General features: G+C 42.6%; 1 protein-coding gene across 5 annotated transcripts in view; it reads right to left on the bottom strand.

Moving 5' to 3' along the window:
* Window positions 1-19,292, bottom strand: part of LOC122794391 (CD2 associated protein) — a 3,269,826-nt gene that overhangs the window by 2,365,098 nt on the left and 885,436 nt on the right. The gene's annotated exons all lie outside the window — the stretch shown is intronic.

Here is a 19,292-nt window from a genome sequence, read left to right as displayed (position 1 = left end):
CTAGAGAGTTAGCCAGGCTTGATACATTGTCATAGTCAGTTAAGAGACACATGTTGTTTGAGTCTAGTTTTAAATTGACCTAAGGTGGAAAGTAAGGTAATATCAGTTGGAATCATCATCCTTGTTCAGAAGAGGGATGATGGACTAGACAGTGACCATCTGGAACTTGGACTTCTTGACAAAGAGATTTAACACACTTAGGTCCAGAATTGACTGTAGGTCCCCCATCTTCTTTGCCAAAATAAGTGAGAGAGTTCTGGATTCTCATTACCCTGGGGGGACTTCTTGGATGGCTCTCTTCTGAAGAAGTCTGAGTACTTCTTGTTGAGCTAACTCCCACTGATGGGGTCAGGGAGGCATGTCCTGATTGGAGGGGGTGGCTGGGAAAAGGGAATGAAATAGCCTCTGGAAATAATGTTTAGCACCCAGCAATCTCTTGTAATATTTGCCTAGGCCAAAGGTTGGAGTAACTACCCAGACTGTCTCAGGGGCAGGACAGTCAGGCAGCACTTCAGAAGCGCTGGGAGTGTTTCTGAGAGAAAGGTTCCCTGGAGCCCTGGTTTTGCAGAACCCCCTCGGCCCCTAGGGTGGCATCTGCCATTGAATTCTCTCTCCCAACCTCTAGAAGAGGGCTCGTCCTCAGTGTCTTGAAAGGAAGACTGCGAGTTCTGAAACCATAATTTCCTAGTCCCATGTTGAGACTCAGAAAAGCACCGCTTGGGAGTAGAAAACTTGATTCCCACAGCCGACAAGGTCTTGCCTTCCTGCTCACTGCAGATGAGTGTTTCCTTGACTGAAGGACCAAGAAGGCTGGAGTCTTCAAAAGGGGCACTGGTGAAGGATACTTTAAAGGACTCCGCAAACCTGCAAAGGCACAAACAGGCATGCCGCCGAAAAGCGATGCCTGTACCTGCCACTCGAGAAGTGTCTTCTGTAGAGTTGAAAATCAGCCTCATCTAGGTATCTGACAGGGAAGCAAGAGTAGACAGCTTGGGGGCACCTTACTTAGTTCCCCAGCAGGCAACAACTCAGAGAGGGAAGTGGCAAGTTCCTTGACCAAATCCCTCTGGAATCAAGTGAAATGTGCCAAGTAGTTAAAGGCTCACAGACCAAAGGCAGCTGGGGTGAAGACCCATTTTCCATGTGTGTTGATCACCCGGGACTCTTGGTTAGGGGGATGAACAGACGTACTTTGCTCAGCCAACTCCTTTTTGGTGGTGGCAGCTACCACAATCGCATCGACTGGCATGCCCTCTGACTAAAACTGCCTGTCAGGAGGGCGACTCAGAAACTGGTCTGCATGTTTTGGTACCAGCTCCACATTATCTGGCTCCTTCCATGCCTGAAAGGCTGGCAATGAGGTCTATGAGTTCATCAGCTGGGGGGAAACCCAGGAGACAGACTGTTCCATCCTGAAAGCCTTTGGAAACATGGACTCTTCAGAAGTCGGGTGTAGGGAAGACCATATGCCCTTCAACTTGAGGATTTCTAAAATGTCCCCAAAGGAGACATCCTTGGGCAGAGATCTGCTGTACCCTATCCCCTTCATCGACGTCTGTATCCTCGATGAGGGACTCCATATGGGAGTCTTGGTGCCTCCTGTTGCATGATCTCTTCCAAGGTACCTCCTCCAAGAGGGGCTTGGGGGAGGATATGGAAGAGAGGGGAACTCCAAGGGGGCAGCTCCCGCCTGAAGGCTAGTTTGAGAGGGCTGACCAGGAACAGGTTGAGAAGATTCCACTCTAGAGGGCTGGATAGGTCTCTGGAAGGCAGGGGAGATAATGCCAGTGGATGGGAATATCCTCTCTACTACCCAGAAGGCCGAAGGGCTTGACAATGCCCCATCCCCACTCCCGACAGGCAGGCCCACCTGAGGAGAGGGAACAGAGCAAGCCAGTGCCTCCTGACTGTACCGGCCCTGAGCTGTCAAGAGCTGAAAAACCAAGGAGAAGGGACTGATCCAAAAACACAGGACCAGAGCCCTCATCCAACGATTCTGGGGCAACAGGTCGGGCCCGGGACTCTGCCCTGGAGGGAGGACAACCAGAGGAAGTCAGGGACCCAGGCGGGGTAGAGACAGAATGAGCTCTAGGCATCCCAGTCTCCTCCTCAATGTGTCCCTGGGCTTGAAGATTCAAAGCCACCTGGATCGGATGAGAAGAAGAAAGCAAATGGGTAGGAGAACAGCCCTGCCCAGATGGGCCGGAGAAGCAAGAAGCCCCACTCAAACAGAGCCTTGAAGAAGGACCTCATCATCCTGTCTATACTGGAGGGGAGCAAGCTCCTGGAGGACCTAGAAGAAGTGGAGGACCTAAGCTAGGGATGGGTGCCTGAACCCCAAGGACTGCCCATGCCTCTCAGATCAGCTTCTGCACCTGGAAGCAGGAGGGGACTGCCCCAAGTCAGAACCTGAAGGGGAATCCTTTTTTTAACAATGGTGGGATCTGAGGACAATTGAGGAGCCGAACATTTGGATCCAGCACGAGTCAGATGCGAAGGAGTGGGATCCATGATAGGTCCAAATCTGGTTGGATCAGAGGACCTCGACCTGGAGGCCTATGATGCGCAAGTAGACTCCCATGACCTCAGATCCTAAGGCCTCATAGGAGAAGCTTTGGATCCTGGGGAAGAGTCGTGAGACCTGGGATCCAAGGTTGTCTGATCCAAAAGAGCTGAGGCTGGAGTTGGAGCCAAGAAACTGGGATCAGACAGCCTGGTCTTCTTCGAAAAAGAGGTGGCCTTCCTCTTGTGATCAGAAGGTCCCAACTTGGCCAGAGCCTAGTTCAACAGACCTCCTTGGACCATTCCCTTCAAATAACTTGTTTCTGTGCTCAACCAAGGTCCTGGGGTTGAATGTGGTACAAACGTTGCATTCAACCTCCAAGGTGGGTTTGATCCCAGACAATAAAGGCACTCCTTGTGCGAGTCAATCATGGGCATCTTCCCACTGCATGAGGAGCACCTTTTAAAGCCAACTGGTTTGTCTGACATGACTGAAGTGCAAACCAAGCACCAAAACCCAAGCCACATGCCAAAATTGCTAACCGGGAGAAATGCCAAGGCCAAACAAACTGGAAAAGACCACCAACAACACAACAGACAATAACTAAGAAAGTATTACTAGTCAAAGTCTAAGGAAACAAGAAATGAAAAGGGTGCCAAAAAACCACTGCAAAAAAACAAAAACAGGAGGGGAGAAATATGACAGACTAAGCCAGAATGGCAAACAAGCTACAGAAAACTACAAATTCACTAAAAATAGAGAATTTAGCCAAAAAAACAAAGAAATTTTAAAGCACTTATCCCCACTGGAGACTTCAGCAAGTAGAAATCACGTCTGATGCTGCAGCATGAGGCAGATGTGATCTGGAGGGGTTAGAGGGCAGCAAGGGATCATGGAAGTGGGAGGAGCTCGAGCCTAGAAGCTGTGTGAGAAGTTGCCAGCTCAAATCCGATGTTGGACCCTGTGACTCAAGAGTAACAGTGACATGGATAACATCAGATCAATCTGTTTCAGGAGTTTTGGGAATCTTCTCAGGAACAGGGATATTTGCTGGAATGACTGATCACTTCTGCGTCTCTGCTGGACAGTGGCACAGGAAAATAACTTTCTTGGGTGGCGTAAGGCGACAGCCTAGTACCTACCTATGTCCTTTGTAACTGGAACACTGGATAACTTACTCTGAGATCTAGAGTCTTTTTTACAGGCAAGACGCTGTAATACAGGTTCGGACACTGGTACTAAATGTTTCCGATTCCACCTAAATTCAACTCCTTGTATCTCCACAATGTACGATCTCTGCTCTGGACATGCACTTTTCACATCTTCAATCCAATCAAAACCTCTGGATGTCTGCATCTTCACTATTACCCCTTCTCGTAATATATTGAGTGGTTTGCTGGACTTATCATAATAGGACTTGTGGGACAAATGCTTTTTCCTGAGTTGAGCTCTCATTGCTTTGTTGTTCTTGGCACAGAGAACCAACAAATGGCTATTGATTGGTAGTGCGGTTCTGGTTCGTCTCAACAAAAGCCTTTGTGCAGGTGACCCAAGATGTTTATCACGAGGAATACTGCTGAGATTCAGGAGATTCAGAAAAACACTGCTATTGTCTTGTTTCGACTTTCCTAGCAATTGTTTCACACTTTCAACTGCACGTTCTGCCAAACCATTTGACTATAGGTACTCAGGGCTACTCATAACATGAATAAAGCCCCACTCTTCAGCAAATCTCAAACTGCTAGTTTGTAAACTGTGTACCATTGTCAGAAATAACTTTGTATGAACTACCATGCACTGCAAAATGATGCTTCAACTTAGTAATGACAGTACTGTACATTAGATTAGGAAGCAAGTCAATCTCAAACCAATTTGAATAGGAATCTACTAACACCAAGTAACATTGACCACTCCATTCGAAAATGTCTGTAGCTACTGTCAACCAAGGTAGTTCAGGAATCTAGTTTAGCTGAAGTGGCTATTTCTGTTTTTTTTTGTGGCTTAGTACTATTACATACAAAACAAAATGAAAGTACTCTCTTAATATCCTGTGATATAGAATGCCAGAATACTTGTCCTCTCACCCTTCTTTTGGTTGAATCAGTTCCTGGGTGGCCACTATGCAAGATGGTAATATACTCTTGTTGTAAGGATTTTGGAATAATCACTTTTGGACCTTTCATGATGATACCATTGTCAAACAAAATCTCATCTCTGTAACGAAAATATGGTTGCAGGTGTTAAGGTAAACAAGAATGCTTTGACGGCCATCCTCGACTGATAAATCTGCTGAGCTTCTGAAGAACTGGATCTGAGGCTGTGCGACTTCTAAGCTCATCAAGACATGTGGAAGAAAAATTTCTCACTTCTATCACTTCAAAATCAAGTTGCTCATTTTCATGCTACTCAGTGGTATTTCTGAGCGATCTGGATAAAGTATCCGCAAGTTAAAGAAGTTTGCCTTTTGTGTAGACAAAACTGAAATTATACTTTTGCAATTTCAACATTATGCTTTGCAATCTGGCTGAAGCTGTATGCATAGGCTTGGTGATCTGTTTCGATTTTGATTGGGCAGCCATAAATATAATAAAGGAGCTTCAAACATGCAAGCAGAATTGCCAGCAGCTCTTTATCTGCACATACTGCATCTCGGTTTGGGTTAGAGTTCTGGACCTATAGGCTACTTTATCTACCCTCTTGAAGAATGACTGCACCATGACCAAATTCTGAAGCATCACAAGAAAGTTACTGGTTTGTGAACATCATAGTATCTGAAAGTTGGTGGACTAACAGTTCTCTGAGGATATCAGATGCTCTTTGGTGTTGTTCTAACCAAGACCAGGATACATCTTTGCATGGCAGCACTCTGAGCGGAGCTGAAAGTTGCCTCAAGTCTGGAATGAACTTGGCTAGGTAGTTAACCATGCCAAGAAAACGTTGCAGGGCTTGAACATTGACTGATAAACAAATATCTAACAAGTAACTTCTAATAGCCTGAATTTGCACTTTTGAAGATTCAGCTTAAGATTCACTTTGTGTGCCCTTTCCAGAACTTATTTGAGGTTTCTGTCATGCTCAGCTTCACCATTACCTCCTACTAGAATATCATCTTACTGAAAAAAATATGTTCTATTGCATGCTGGAATACTTCACTGCATGCTGGAAGACTTCATTGGCAGAATGTATCCCAAATGGTATTCTCAAAAATCTGCACCTGCCAAAAGGAGTACTGAAAGTGGTCATCAATGAAGATTTTCAGTCAAACAAAACTTGCAAAGATGAACTCTTTGCATCCAAAACAGAAAAAATGGTGGCATTTGGCATAAGGGAATACTTCACTGCATGCTGGAAGACTTCATTGGCAGAATGTATCCCAAATGGTATTCTCAAAAATCTGCACCTGCCAAAAGGAGTACTGAAAGTGGTCATCAATGAAGATTTTCAGTCAAACAAAACTTGCAAAGATGAACTCTTTGCATCCAAAACAGAAAAAATGGTGGCATTTGGCATAAGAGCAGCGACTTCTTCGACTGTGCGCATTGGATGAAGAGGTCTTTTCAGTGCATTGTTTAAATCTCTTGGATCAATACATATTCTGATATGATCTGAGCTTTTCTTATGAGCTACCACCATGGAATATACTCATTCAGTTAGTTCATAAACTGGACAAATCACACCTTGCTGCACCATTTTTATCTAGCTCAGCATTGACTCTGTTCTGCATAGCTACTGGAACTTTCCGGGCTGGTCTGACAACTGGGATGACTTCAGTCAGACTTCAGGGTCTAACTTCATGGAGTACACAACTGGGAGTTTGCCTTTGAAAAGATCAACATAGGTAGAGAAAATAGGCTGGGTGAAATTAGAACAGTGGTCTTTCAAGCTTACATGGTGGACTTCCTTATAAAATGAAAGTAGTCCCATTTTCAAACTGTCTCTGAGGCCTAATAATGACTGTCCGTGCCTTTTGACTACATCAAGTTGCAAGTCATAGCTTTTCCCAGCAGAGTAACATGAAAGCACTACTGAAACTTTGGTATGAATTTCACTACCACCATAAGCAACAAGCTTCACACACTTTGCAAATCAAGCTTCTCACCAGCACATACTCTAGCAAATGTTTCTGCTGACATAACATTGTACTTGGAACCTGTGTCAACAATGAGCTCTATGGTTCTTCCATTTATCTGAACACTACAAAATACTTCATTCTTTACCCAAAAATCTACTGCATTGACTTTCATTAAGCACAGACACCCCATCAACATAAAAAGTAGGGTCATGGCTTTGTACTGATCAACTTGCTCTTTGAATGTTCTCTTTTAATAAAAGAATGTGCCTCTTTTGATTTACAAAATTTTTGGAAACGATTCCACTTTTTACATCTGTGGCATTGCTGACCAAAAGCTAAGCACTTTTCTTTTACAGATAAGATTACCACCACAATTACGACAGTTGACTATATGGCTAGATGAGGGAACATGCTTTGAGTTTGCTAACACATCCCTGTGCTTCAATGACACTGTGTGTGCTCTGGAATTTGCTAGAAAGCTACAGGGTTTACCAGGGACTGTTACAGGACTCACAGTTCCTGCCATGTGCTTGGACCCGTTTCTTTTAACTACATGCTACATACTATTAACATTAGCACTAGAAGATACTGAAGCATGCATTTATCATTTGTACGTATATTTGTGTGCTTTTCTGTGAGCTCATATATCTGGCAAATCTCAATGGCCTTATTCAAAGTTAAATCACTGTCACAAAGCAAAACCTTCCTCACAGCATCATCTTTAATACCACACACAAGTCTGTCCTTTATCAATTCATACCTTAAATCTCCAAATCTGCACATTTTAGCCTTATTTCTCAAGCCAGTTGTATAAACTGCAAAAGTTTTACCAGGCGTTTGATCCTTTGTGTAAAATAAGTGCCTCTCCATTGTAATATTCATTTGGGGGTTACACATTTCTCTAAATTTACATTTTAAGTACTCAGTCTTCCTTGCTTCAGCCGGTACCACTATACAATGGTTCCCCCTTTCCTGCAAATACAGGAAGTGTATACACAAATGAACGCTCTCTTTCTACGGCTTCTGAAACAGCTAAATTAAGCAGAATAAATGCCTTTGTATGTGCATCTTTGTCAGAAAATGCAGCTTGTATGAAAATTTCACACTCTTGCTCAAACACTCTCCAATTCTCAGCATTATTATTACCAAATACAAGTAGAGCTAGTCTGCGAAAGCCTTCTGCCATGGCAACAAATTATAGTAAAACACAATGCAAATAAGACCCATTTGTTTATGCACGATCAGGCACATACACCAAGTGCTTGTAATAGCATTCAAATGCACAACAAACTCTTCAAAATACTGTACTTTGTGAAATATGCTTGGAAATGGCTGTATTTTGTGAAATAACTGCACTGTAATACTGCACAAACTTGCAAACACTTTGTTTATTTCAGACCTCTCGAATAGCTATAACAAATGCAAAAATGTAGCACATAGTGAAAAATGTGGTCGTTTTCCTTATTTTATATATTTTATGTGATTCGGACATTATTTCAACCATGTTCACAACTATTTTGAATATTTTTATCAATATATCGCAGCTTCAAACATCTCGTTTGACTAGAAATTAGTTTTGAGCATTCAGAGTGGTTTGTTTTTCTATTCTTCGAGTAAGAAATAATTTAAACCCGTTTTAGTACCTGGAATTCGTTTCTTACTTATTTTGTGAGTTGTACGTGCGGTAGGGATGATCCATTCCTTTATATTCCTCCAACACTGAGTGCCACTTGGCCTTATTCTGGATCCCATTCTGACACCATGTCACTTGTCCTATGTTACAATTCAAGATGAACAGGCGCAATAGTTAGTCTATATGCTTTATTATATAGAAACACATCCGGATGGATAGCAGCAACATAAAATATAAACAAAATTATTAACTGACAGACCATTACATACATGCATATTTACATCTCAACAACTCTCTACAAAATGGCAGTGTGGCTTGCATATGCGCAGTATTTACACACATGTGCTAGCCCATGGAAAGCTTCTTAAAGGTATACATACATACTGATCTACGACAAGGAACTGAAAAGAAAGGCACTGGCGTTTCCTTACGTATTTATTGAAAATGGGGGAGTTAAAGAAATGGTTAACCTTGAAAATCCAAGAGTTACTAGGGCAGAAAGAAATGGCTCCTGAGGGGTTAGCTAACACCTGAGATAAAACAAAGATGGAATTTAAAAATATTGTGAAAATAAGGGACAGATGTGGAAGATGAGCAACAAAATATTAGAAGAAATGGCAAAAGTTTAAATGTTGCAGAGCAAGGAGCATCTTACTGATCAAGAGGTGGAACAGTTGCAGAGTGCCAAGAGGAAAACAAATGTACATGTAGACAATATGAATGAGTTTGGAAAAACTTTTTTTTTTTTGATGATCTCAGGGCACATAAATTCATAGCATGAAGACTTTGGTACCAAAAAGTGAAAATATCTGTTGCAAAACTCTGGGACCCTATGACAAGAAGGTTAACTAGGAATCCCGAAGTGATAATGGAAACATTTTAGTAATGTTATGAAAATCTATTATGTGGAGCAGAGGAGTGGGGAAATCATACAAACACACTATTGTAAGCATTGTTTGGAAAATGTAGATATTCCAAAGCTTTATGAAGCAGAATCTTAGCAACGAACAAGACAGATACAGGAGAAAAAATGTTATGTATAACCAAGCAACAGAGAAATCTTCCAGAATGGTAAAAACTCCTTTAGAATTCTAACAATTAGGAGGAAGGAGGCTGTTCAAAATCTGGAAGGCATTGTTCAACAATATTTTGAAAGGGAAGGAAATACCTGCATCACTGAAGGATGCAGTGGTGGGTAGTATTACAGAAAAAGGGCATGGACCCTGCATCACACAGATCAACATCAATTCTAACCTCACACAAATTGTTTACTAGCTAAGACAATGTAGTGTGTTCTGACACAGAATAATGTGGTACTGTGGAAGGGAGACAAACATTTGAGAAAAGTAATAGAACAAAGATGATTCACAGTGGGAATCAGTATATAAAAAAAATCCACTACTGTTGATTAGTCTAGAAGATGCAGGGGAAATGTTCAGTAGGGTTTGCTAAGATTTCACAAGCAAAGCAACCTTAGCATTTGCATTGCCAAAGGGTGTAACAGATCCAATAAGGAGAATATATGATGGCTCAGAGGCAAAACTAGAGTAGTCATTTCTAATGGAATGAATTTTAATAGAAGGACCCAGGCAGGGATCTCCTCTTGCCACTATCCTATTTGCTATAATCCAAAAAGATAAGGGATTCAAAATTTGAAAGACAATTGGTGTGGTAGTCCAAAAATAGTTCCCTTTGTGGCAGATATTATTCTGTACTTGACAAATCCTGACATCTCAAGACAGTTTTAAATATTTTCTGGATAAAGAATAAATTAAAGTAAAACACAGCATACAGCAGTGGATTAAATGCCTACAAATTAACTAGTTAATTTCCACACCACCCATATTTACGGTGATATAAAAAGATGAAAAATTAAGATGTATGAATTAAAAATCAAACTGAGACTGTAGCAGACTCTGACGGCAGTGATGAAACTTTTTATGTTGACAGTGTTTCTGTGGTTGGAGATAGTCGACACTGTGGACCTCTCACTTGTCAGCAAAGATTGAAATATTTTGTACCGTATGAATTATTGGGATGCCAGTAGAAAGTACAGTTTTGTACCTACCATAAATGTAGATGTCCGATAGATATGCAACTGCAGTCATAACGTATGGGGTTGTCCTGCCTCAGGCAGCCCTCGGTCGGCCGAATTCCAAAGTCTGGGTCCGGCGTCGGCTGGTGCCACCTCCTCTCCGACGTCACCACGGCTGGAGTATAAAGGCATCGGCCGATGCCATCTTCTTCAGTGTTTCTTGCCCCAGATGCCAGGTGCCCTCCTAGGAAGGCTAAATTTGGTAAATGGATAAAAATAATCCCAAACATCCACAACAGTAATAAACAGATACACCATAGGAATACCCCCAGCTAATGGGAAAAGGGGTAGGGACCCAAAAGAAGGATACAGAGGGGTAGGAGGGAGGGAAAATCTGACTGCAGTTGCATATCTATCGGACATCTACATTTATGGTAGGTACAAAACTGTACTATGTCCTTCAAGAATGCAACTGCAGTCATAACATATGGGTTGAATACCATAGCCAAGCTGGGGGTGGATGGAACTATGATAAGGATGGTGTAGCTAAAATCCCCTGCAGGACTGCCGAAGCAAAGCCTGCTCGGGATCTGGAATATAAGGGCAGGTTGTAGTGCTTGGTAAATGTATGCACGGAGCTCCATGTAGCAGCCTCTAAAATGTCCTTTGTTGCCACTCCTCTTAGGAAAGCTGTGGAAGTGGCCATAGCTCTGGTGGAATGTGGCCTAATATTGGCTGGCACACCTTTTCCATGGAAAGAATAGCAGAATCTGATGCAATGTCCAATCCATTTTGAAATTGTTTGTTTGGAGATTGCTTTTCCGTGCACTCCAGCAGCATAGGCTACAAACAGTTGGTCAGACTTTCTGGTGGCCTTAGTTCTGTCCAAGTAGTAATGTAGTTGTCTGTGTATGTCCAAAGTATGCAGTAGCTTTTCCCCCCTATTTTGAGGATTGGGGAAGAATGCAGGCAGGTGAATAGCTTGATTTAGAGACACCCTGGAAATAACTTTGGGCATGAATGTAGGATTGGTTCTTAGAGAAACTCTGTCTTGATGAAAAATGAGGAAGGGAGGCACTGCCATGAGTGCCTGTATCTCCGAAACTCTTCTTGCAGATGTGACTGCCAATAAGAAGGCCGTCTTCCATGAAAGAAATTGCATTTCTGAACTTGCTGCTGGCTCAAATGGAGGAAGAGTTAATTTTTCCAACACATAATTGAGGTCCCATGCAGGTACTGGCTGTTTTCTGGGAGGTTTGATATTCTTTATTCCCCTTAGAAACTGTCTTAGCAAAGGATGAGAAAACACTGGAGGGTCACAGTTGTATTTTGCTGAGATTGCTGAGGCATGAATCTTTATTGAAGAGTATGAGAGTCCAGTATGAAGTAGTTCTGCCAAGTATTCTAAAATCTGAGGTATACTCGGTAATGCTGTGTCCTGACCCCTGTTGGCATTCCAGATGCTGAATCTCTTCCATTTGGCTGAATATGTTTTTCTGGTGGAAGGTCTGCGTGCTTCCAGCAAGATGTCTTGAACCAATTTTGAAAGAGAGTTAGGTGGAGAGGTCATGTTAGCCTCCAGGCTGTCAGATGTAATGATTTCAGGTCTTGATGTACAGTCCTGTAATTGTGTTGTGTTAGGAGCAGGAGCCATAGGGTCAGAGGCCAAGGTTTGCTCCGAGTTATGGTCAATAGCAATGGGTACCAGTGTTGCCTTGGCCAGTCTGGAGCTATCAAAATACCTGTTGGATGTTCTGCTTTGATCTTCAGTATCACCTTGGTCAGCAGAGGTAGAGGAGGGAATGCATACATTTTTAGAGAATTCCAGCTGAAGGAGAGAGCATCCGTTTTCCAGGCTAGAGGATGGTGAGTCCTTGTGCAGAACCTTTTCAGGTGATGATTTAAGTGGGAGGCGAAAAGATCTACATCCGGTCTTCCCCATGTCTTTGTCAGTTGAGAGAAAATGTGAGGGTGCAGCATCCATTCGTGTGGATCCATGAAATTTCTGCTCAGGTTGTCCGCCAGTACATTGTCCTTGCCTGGTACAAACTGGGATTGAAAATGTATCTTCAGGCTCAGGGATTTTTCCCAGAGAAGCATTGTTAGTCTGCAGAGGGGATAAGAATGAGTGCCCCCCTGCTTGTTTATGTACCACATGACAGTGGTGTTGTCTGTCCGTATTAGCAAATGTCCTTGTTGTAGTGATTTTTCGAAAGTCTCGATTGCATGTATCACTGCCAACATTTCCTTCTGGTTTATGTGCAGATGTCTTTCCTTTGGGGTCCATTGCCCTGGAATGCATCTGTCCTCCATGTGCGCCCCCCCCATCCATGGTCTGAGGCGTCTGTTGTAATCATTTGGCCTGCTTGAGGTCTGTTGAAAGACATGCCTTTGTTTAGCTGACTGACTTGAGCCCACCATAAAAATTCTTTTTGCAGACATGGAATAAGTGGGATTATGTCCTCTAGGCTTTGGCTGTGTTGAGACCATAAGTTTTTTAAATATCATTGCAGCTTTCTCATATGAAGTCTTGCCAAAGGTATCAGAAGGATGCAAGATGCCATGAACCCCAGGGCCTGCAGGATTTTCCTAGCAGTCAGCTGGGAGAGTTTTGCTAGGCCTTTGAAGTACTCTGGTAAATGCTGCTGTTTTTCCTCTGTGAGCTAGGCCATTTGGTTTTCTGTGTCCAGTTTGGCTGCTAAGAAGATAATCTGTTGGGATGGCAGTAGTTTTGACTTCTGAATGTTGACTGTGTATCCCAAGGCCTGCAGTAGATGCATGACATAGTCCAAATTTTCTTTTAAGGTTTGTTTGTTGTCTGCTTGTATGAGGCAGTCATCCAAGTAGGGGTATATTTGAATCCCCTGCAGTCTGCAGTGTGCCACTACTGATGCCATGCATTTCGTGAACACTCTGGGCGCAGTAGATAAGCCAAACGGCAATGCTGAGAATTGATAACGCTCTGTCCCTGCAAGAAATCTGAGGTATCTTCCGCAGCTTTGTCTGACTGGGACATGCAGGTATGCCTCCTTGAGGTCCAGAGTGACCAGCCAAGACCCCTTGCCCAGCATGGGAAGGAGTTGCTGCAACGTCAGCATTTTGAACTTTGGCACTATGAGAAAAGTGTTTAGATATGACAAGTCCAGTATGGGTCTCCATTTGTTTTCTTTTCTTGGAACAAGGAACAGCCTTGAATAAAATCCCTGGCCTTGCTCCTGAGGAGGAACCCTTTCTATTGCTCTTATACTTAACAGCTTGGAAACTTGAGAGAGTGCCTCTGCCCTTTGATGATGTGGCAGGTTTGGCATGCCTTGTCTTATTGGTAATGTGTGGAAGTGGAATCTGTAAACCTTTGTCTATCAAATCCAGAATCCAGTTGTCCTTGGTTAAGATATGCCAGTTTTGTGAGAATAAGGATAATTTTCCGCCCAAAGGTGCTTCTCTCTGAACCTTTGTAGGCGGAACGAAAGTCAAGTCATTGTGATTGTCCTTGTGGTGCAGCTGAACTGTCTGCGCCACTTCTTTGATTTGGAGGTTGCCACTGGCGGCCCCTGTAAGATCCTCGGTATTGCCCTCTACCTCGGGCACGTCTGCTTTTTCCCCTTTGAAACTTGTCTGAGCCGGGGAAGGACCAATTCTTTGAGGGCCAGTTTCTGCTGAATCTTGGTGGCTGAACCTGAAGGAAATCCTTGACTGTCTGTACTGACTTTGCTTTTACCTCTATGGATTTCAATACATCTTGTGCATTAGCACCAAAAAGCTTCTGTTTTTCCAAAGGTGCATCAAGTAACTTTACTTTAACATGGTCAGGCAAAGACTGATCCTTTAACCAAGCATGTCTATGTATCACAGACCCAGTCATAGCTGCCCTACATGAAGCTTCCAGTGCATCATAACCACACTGAAGAAAATGGTTATTAACCTGTTGAGTGTTATGTATATGATCCTGCAATGCCTTTTTATCAATAGGCTCAGGAGAGGCTAACTTTTTCTGTAAATCATCCAGGAGAAAATCCTGGTACTGAAACATGTGAAAAAGGCAGTTTAGTGACCTCATGGCCAGGGTAGTAGAGGTATATACTTTTTTACCCCATCTCCAGGGACCTTGCTTCCCTGTCCGCTGGCAGTGGGTTTTTGGCAGAGGAGGTAGCCACTCCCTTGGGGCCCTGTGAAATAGTTTCTAGATCCACAGAGTGGGCCTTAAAAAGGTGCTTGTGAGTGTCAGGAACCCTATAATATCTGTCCGGCTTGACAGGAGCCGGAGGAAGAGAATCAGGGTTAGCACTGGAGTCAGAGAAAACATCATCCAAAACATCCATAACAGGTGGAATAGCTAAAGGTCTGTGCTGGGGAAGCTTGAGGAAGGTACGAAGCCTTTTCCTGGAGTCAGAGAATTCCTGACCCTGCCATTGAAAATGTTCCCTCATGGAATACAGGACTTCACCAAATGAGAAATCCTCTGGAGGGGAGGCAGAGGGAATTGATTCCTCAGCATCAGAGTCCTCGTAGGCCTGGAAGGATTCTTCTTGGGCATCAGAATGTTCAGAATCCCCAAAGGCTTCATCCGAAGAGAGGTCGTCCGCCTGCTCAGTTCTGGGCCTTTTCTCTGCAGGTGGCTGAGAACCCCTTTCCTGATGAGGCTGAGACCCCCCTGATAAGGGAAATAAGATCAGCAGCCAGAGACATGATCTGCTTATCAGAAGAAGGGGCCTGGGCAGTAAGTTTAGGATGGGCCTTGGCCTGACTGGCGGCCTTAGCACGTGCAAAGGCCTTGATGGACATGGATACAGGAGGCCTAGCAGCCCCACGTGCAGGCGGAACCTTGTCCACAGAAATGGTGCCGGGTAGATCCAGAACTTTGGTTTCCGGAGGAAAATCAACAACCGGCACCGGAGAGATCTCCGAGACCGAAGGTCGTGTTAACGCTGTGTCGTCGGCCTTGAGCGGTAGATTTACCACTTCCGAAAGGACCAGAGCACTAGCAGAGGGTTTGGGAGTAGCATCGGCAGTGGACGCGGGCCGAGGATGTCGGTCCCGGTCCTTGCGTTTTTTAGCAGATTGGGTAGTCGGTTGATCCGACGGCATGATATACGCAAAAGATTCACCGAAAAAGTCCTCGGCGAATTCTGCCCAGCGCCTGAGAGTGCGCTTATTAAAGCAAGCACAGGCAGCACAGGCCGAGACGTCGTGGTCTGGGCCCAGGCAAGGAAGGCAGAGAGAATGGAAGTCCTTATGAGGTATTTGTTTACCACAAGACAAACAATTAACTTTCTCAATTTGTTCTGACATCGGCTGAGGCAAGAAAAAGTGTTCCCCAACGGGGTACTTAGCTTTTAGATGACTTCGGTACTGAAAACACAGGAGCTGACCGACCGGCACTTGCGAACTGCTTCTGCTTCGGGCACCGCGCGGCAAGAAAGACTGGAGAAGATGGCGTCGGCCGATGCCTTTATACTCCAGCCGTGGTGACGTCGGAGAGGAGGCGACACCAGCTGACGCCGGACCCAGACTTTGGAATTCGGCCGACCGAGGGCTGCCTGAGGCAGGACAACCCCATATGTTATGACTGCAGTTGCATTCTTGAAGGACATCTTAAAGTAGACACTGGATCCAGATGTAATGTTATACCGGCAAAAGCTTATGAAACAGTAAAAGCTGGAGAGAACCTCGACTCAACCTCGAGTCGCTTATGGTGGTGAAGAAATTCAGACGGATGGCGTTGTAGTTCTTCCTTGCCATTCTGCAGGTAACAGTTATGATTTATAAGTCTATGTAGCTCAAAGAGATGTACAGTCATTACTAGGCCTAGAAAGACGGCTTTAGGTTTGATTTTGCTCAATAAAGAAGTGCATTTGAATACAAATGAAAATGACATTCTTCAAAGATGCATTGTGAAAAAAACTATGCTGACATTTTCAAAGATGAACTTGTAAGAAATGGTTAACCTTGAGTTACTAGGGCAGAAAGAAATGACTCCTGAAGGGTTAGCTAACACCTGAGATAAAACAAAGATGGCATTTAAAAATATTGTGAAAATAAGGGACAGATGTGGAAGATGAACTAGTAAGCTTCCAGTTACATATTCTAGGAAGCTGAACTATGTGGGAAGAGACCAAGTGACAGATTATTAAAAAATAAACTGTCTGCCTGATTATTGCTGATCTCTGTCTGCATTTATTTATTTAACATTTGTTAACCGGATCTATATTATCACAATGAAAGATGAATTAAGCGAATGTGTCTTGAGCGACACAAATACACTGAAAATACATTGAAAACACACAATACCAGAGAACGTTTCTACGAAACGTAAAAAAGCGAAAAGTTTTGTTTGGCCAACCTCAGAAACCCGGCGTGATTCTCAAACTAAGGAAAAACGTAACTAACATGCTTAGTTCATAACAACTAGAAACTTGAAACGTGAGTATATGTACAAAGCACTTCCCCACTGCACACAAACACTATTCTAGTACACCTTAACTGTGCATAAATGTGAAATAAATATACTCAACATAAATTAAACAGCCTGTTTCTATATCATCATAAACAAAGCAGCAAGACAGTGTGATGCATACAGGTGGAACAGGCATGCGTGTCAAACTACACTTTCAGCAACATAGCAACTGCACGTAGCCTTTACAAGCTACAATTACAAATAGAAAATTCACCCCAGGGATCACTCCAGTGGCTCTACTTGACAGAGGCAGTGAGAACTAAGGTCAGGTGGCACAATGCCAGGGTAATTCTATGGGCTAGTCTTGTAAAGGCTCCAGGGCCATTAGCCTAGTACACACCTGTGAACCTATAAGCTTTAAACAGATATTCAGATGAGATAATCAAGCTGCAAAAATCAAAAATCGAAATACAGACAAGGCTGGCTGAATATGACACTCCTCAGGAACAGATGTTTCAAAAATAATAGAATTAGAAGACAGAACACACAGGGAAAACCAGAGGGTATCAGCTATACAAGAGAAGCTGGAAGGAACAGACTGCATTAACTTTATGAAAGCACAATTAAGCAGCTGGACTGGTACTCCATAGCAGTAGTTGTTAGTTGAAAGGGCACACTGTGTATGCTCCAAACCTAGCTATAAGAAAGCAACCTAGACCTTTAACAGTAAAGATGCAATCCTACCAGCAGGAGTTTATTCTGACAAAACTGTGGCAGAAGTACAAAGTACTAAAGGGAGACAGCAGGGTGTTTGTGGAGAATGATTACTCGTTGTACACCAGACAAAAGAGAAGAACATTTAATCCACTATTCAGGGAATGTAAAGATGCAGGTGTGAGATTCAACTGCTGGACCCAGCTCTCTTCAAAGTATTCCTCCCTGAGGAACAAAATCATTTTTGATTAACTACATGCCAAGGAGAAAATACAAATGTTTGTCTAACAAAAAGTACGCTGTGAAACAGGAGGAGATTCTGCTTCTTGTTCTTCTGGTAATAAAGACCACAGAGGGACTGCACCTGTGAAACCTTTTCAAAATTTTTAATGGAAAATGTTGGAGAAGAAAGGGAGCACAAGAGTAGACTAGAAGAATTGAGAGTACATTGGAAATGAAGCAAAGAGCATTTCAGATATGAACAGTAGCAAAACCAGTAACTTAATATGGGATTACAATGCAATAATTATATTTGTGAAATATGACAGAACAAGAAAATCTGGAATTATTGGACTTTTTCAAACTCAGCTGGACCTGTGGAGAACTCTAAAGCATATGCCCTACTTCATGTCATTAATGTTCGGAAAAGTGTTTTGGGGAGGCGAAGAAGAGAGAAAAAGTTAACAGTAAGTAAAGATTTTTTTCTCCTTAAATAGTACCAGTTTTGTGGCATGTGGTTTTCTTTACATGCTATAAAGTTTATTTTCATTAAGTTGCAAGTGTAATGGCGATTGTAAACAGGTGCTGCTGTTTTTTTTTTCTTTCTCCCTTCTCTCTTTCTTCTTGTTCAGTTTTAAGAAATGCAGGCACTGTAATATAAACAAATGGATAAAAACCATGATGAAAGAAAAATTAATGTGCTTTTTATCATTCTTGGAGAGGAATGACTGGATTAAAGACCTTCAATTGATTGACTGATTTATTAACAAGTTTTAAGATAGAGCAAGTAAATAAAAAGGAATATGGACTACCATGAGACTTTTACTAGCAAATACATGTTAGCTCAGTAAAAATTCTGCACAGGCCTTCATGTTTCCATGGAAATGATCCGATAAAGAAAAAAAATGGCTGCCTGGATCTCAGGTCTCAATGAAGACAATCTGATAAAAAGAAACTGGCTACAGTCTGGTGGACAGTAAATGGCTGGGGAAATAGACAAAAAAAGAGAAATTGGCTAGGAGATAATGTTCTTGAAAGCATTCAAGGATTTTCCCAATGTAGATAATGTTCTCTGAAAGCATTCAGGGGCTTTCCCAAGGCAGTTAATGTTCTCTGAAAACATTCCTGGAGAGCTATAAAGGTAAGACACAACCAATCAGCACTTAGCAGAAGCACAGGCTACACCATGCTTCTCAGCATGGATAACCTTTCTTTTAGGTTAACTCAAGTATGAGTGTGGCTGTCAGCCTGAGATTTTTGTTCCTATTAGGAGGGTAAAACTTCAATATCTGAAGGTGTACATAGTTTTTTGTGTTATTGATTTTATACGTTTTAGGGGGGGTAATGGGTGTGTCTTTTTTTTTTTTTTTTTTTGAGGGTTTTCAATACAACAAAGTTTTATAAGATGTGAGATAGACTCAAATGGATATGACAAGTAACAAATATATGAAAGTTCAACCTGCCAAACAGTATATGCATGCAACACAAAAGCTGGAACTACACATTTAACAATAAAGGTGTTCTACACAAAAGGTGGGAATAATAACTTTTTAATACAATAATGCTTTCATTAATGTCATTAAATGTAAATGGCCTCACAGATCAATACAAATAAGAATAAGTAGTGAACTATATTAAAAATGTAGAGTGCAAATAGCTATATAACAGGAGACAGACTTAGAAATAATTGAACATGTGAATTTGATAAAGAAAGGTTTTCAG

This window comes from Protopterus annectens, chromosome 2.part1, assembly GCF_019279795.1.
Source record: "Protopterus annectens isolate FY-2018-M chromosome 2.part1, PAN1.0, whole genome shotgun sequence".
In the NCBI taxonomy this organism is placed as follows: domain Eukaryota; kingdom Metazoa; phylum Chordata; order Ceratodontiformes; family Protopteridae; genus Protopterus; species Protopterus annectens.
This window is presented reverse-complemented; position numbering and strand designations above follow the sequence as displayed.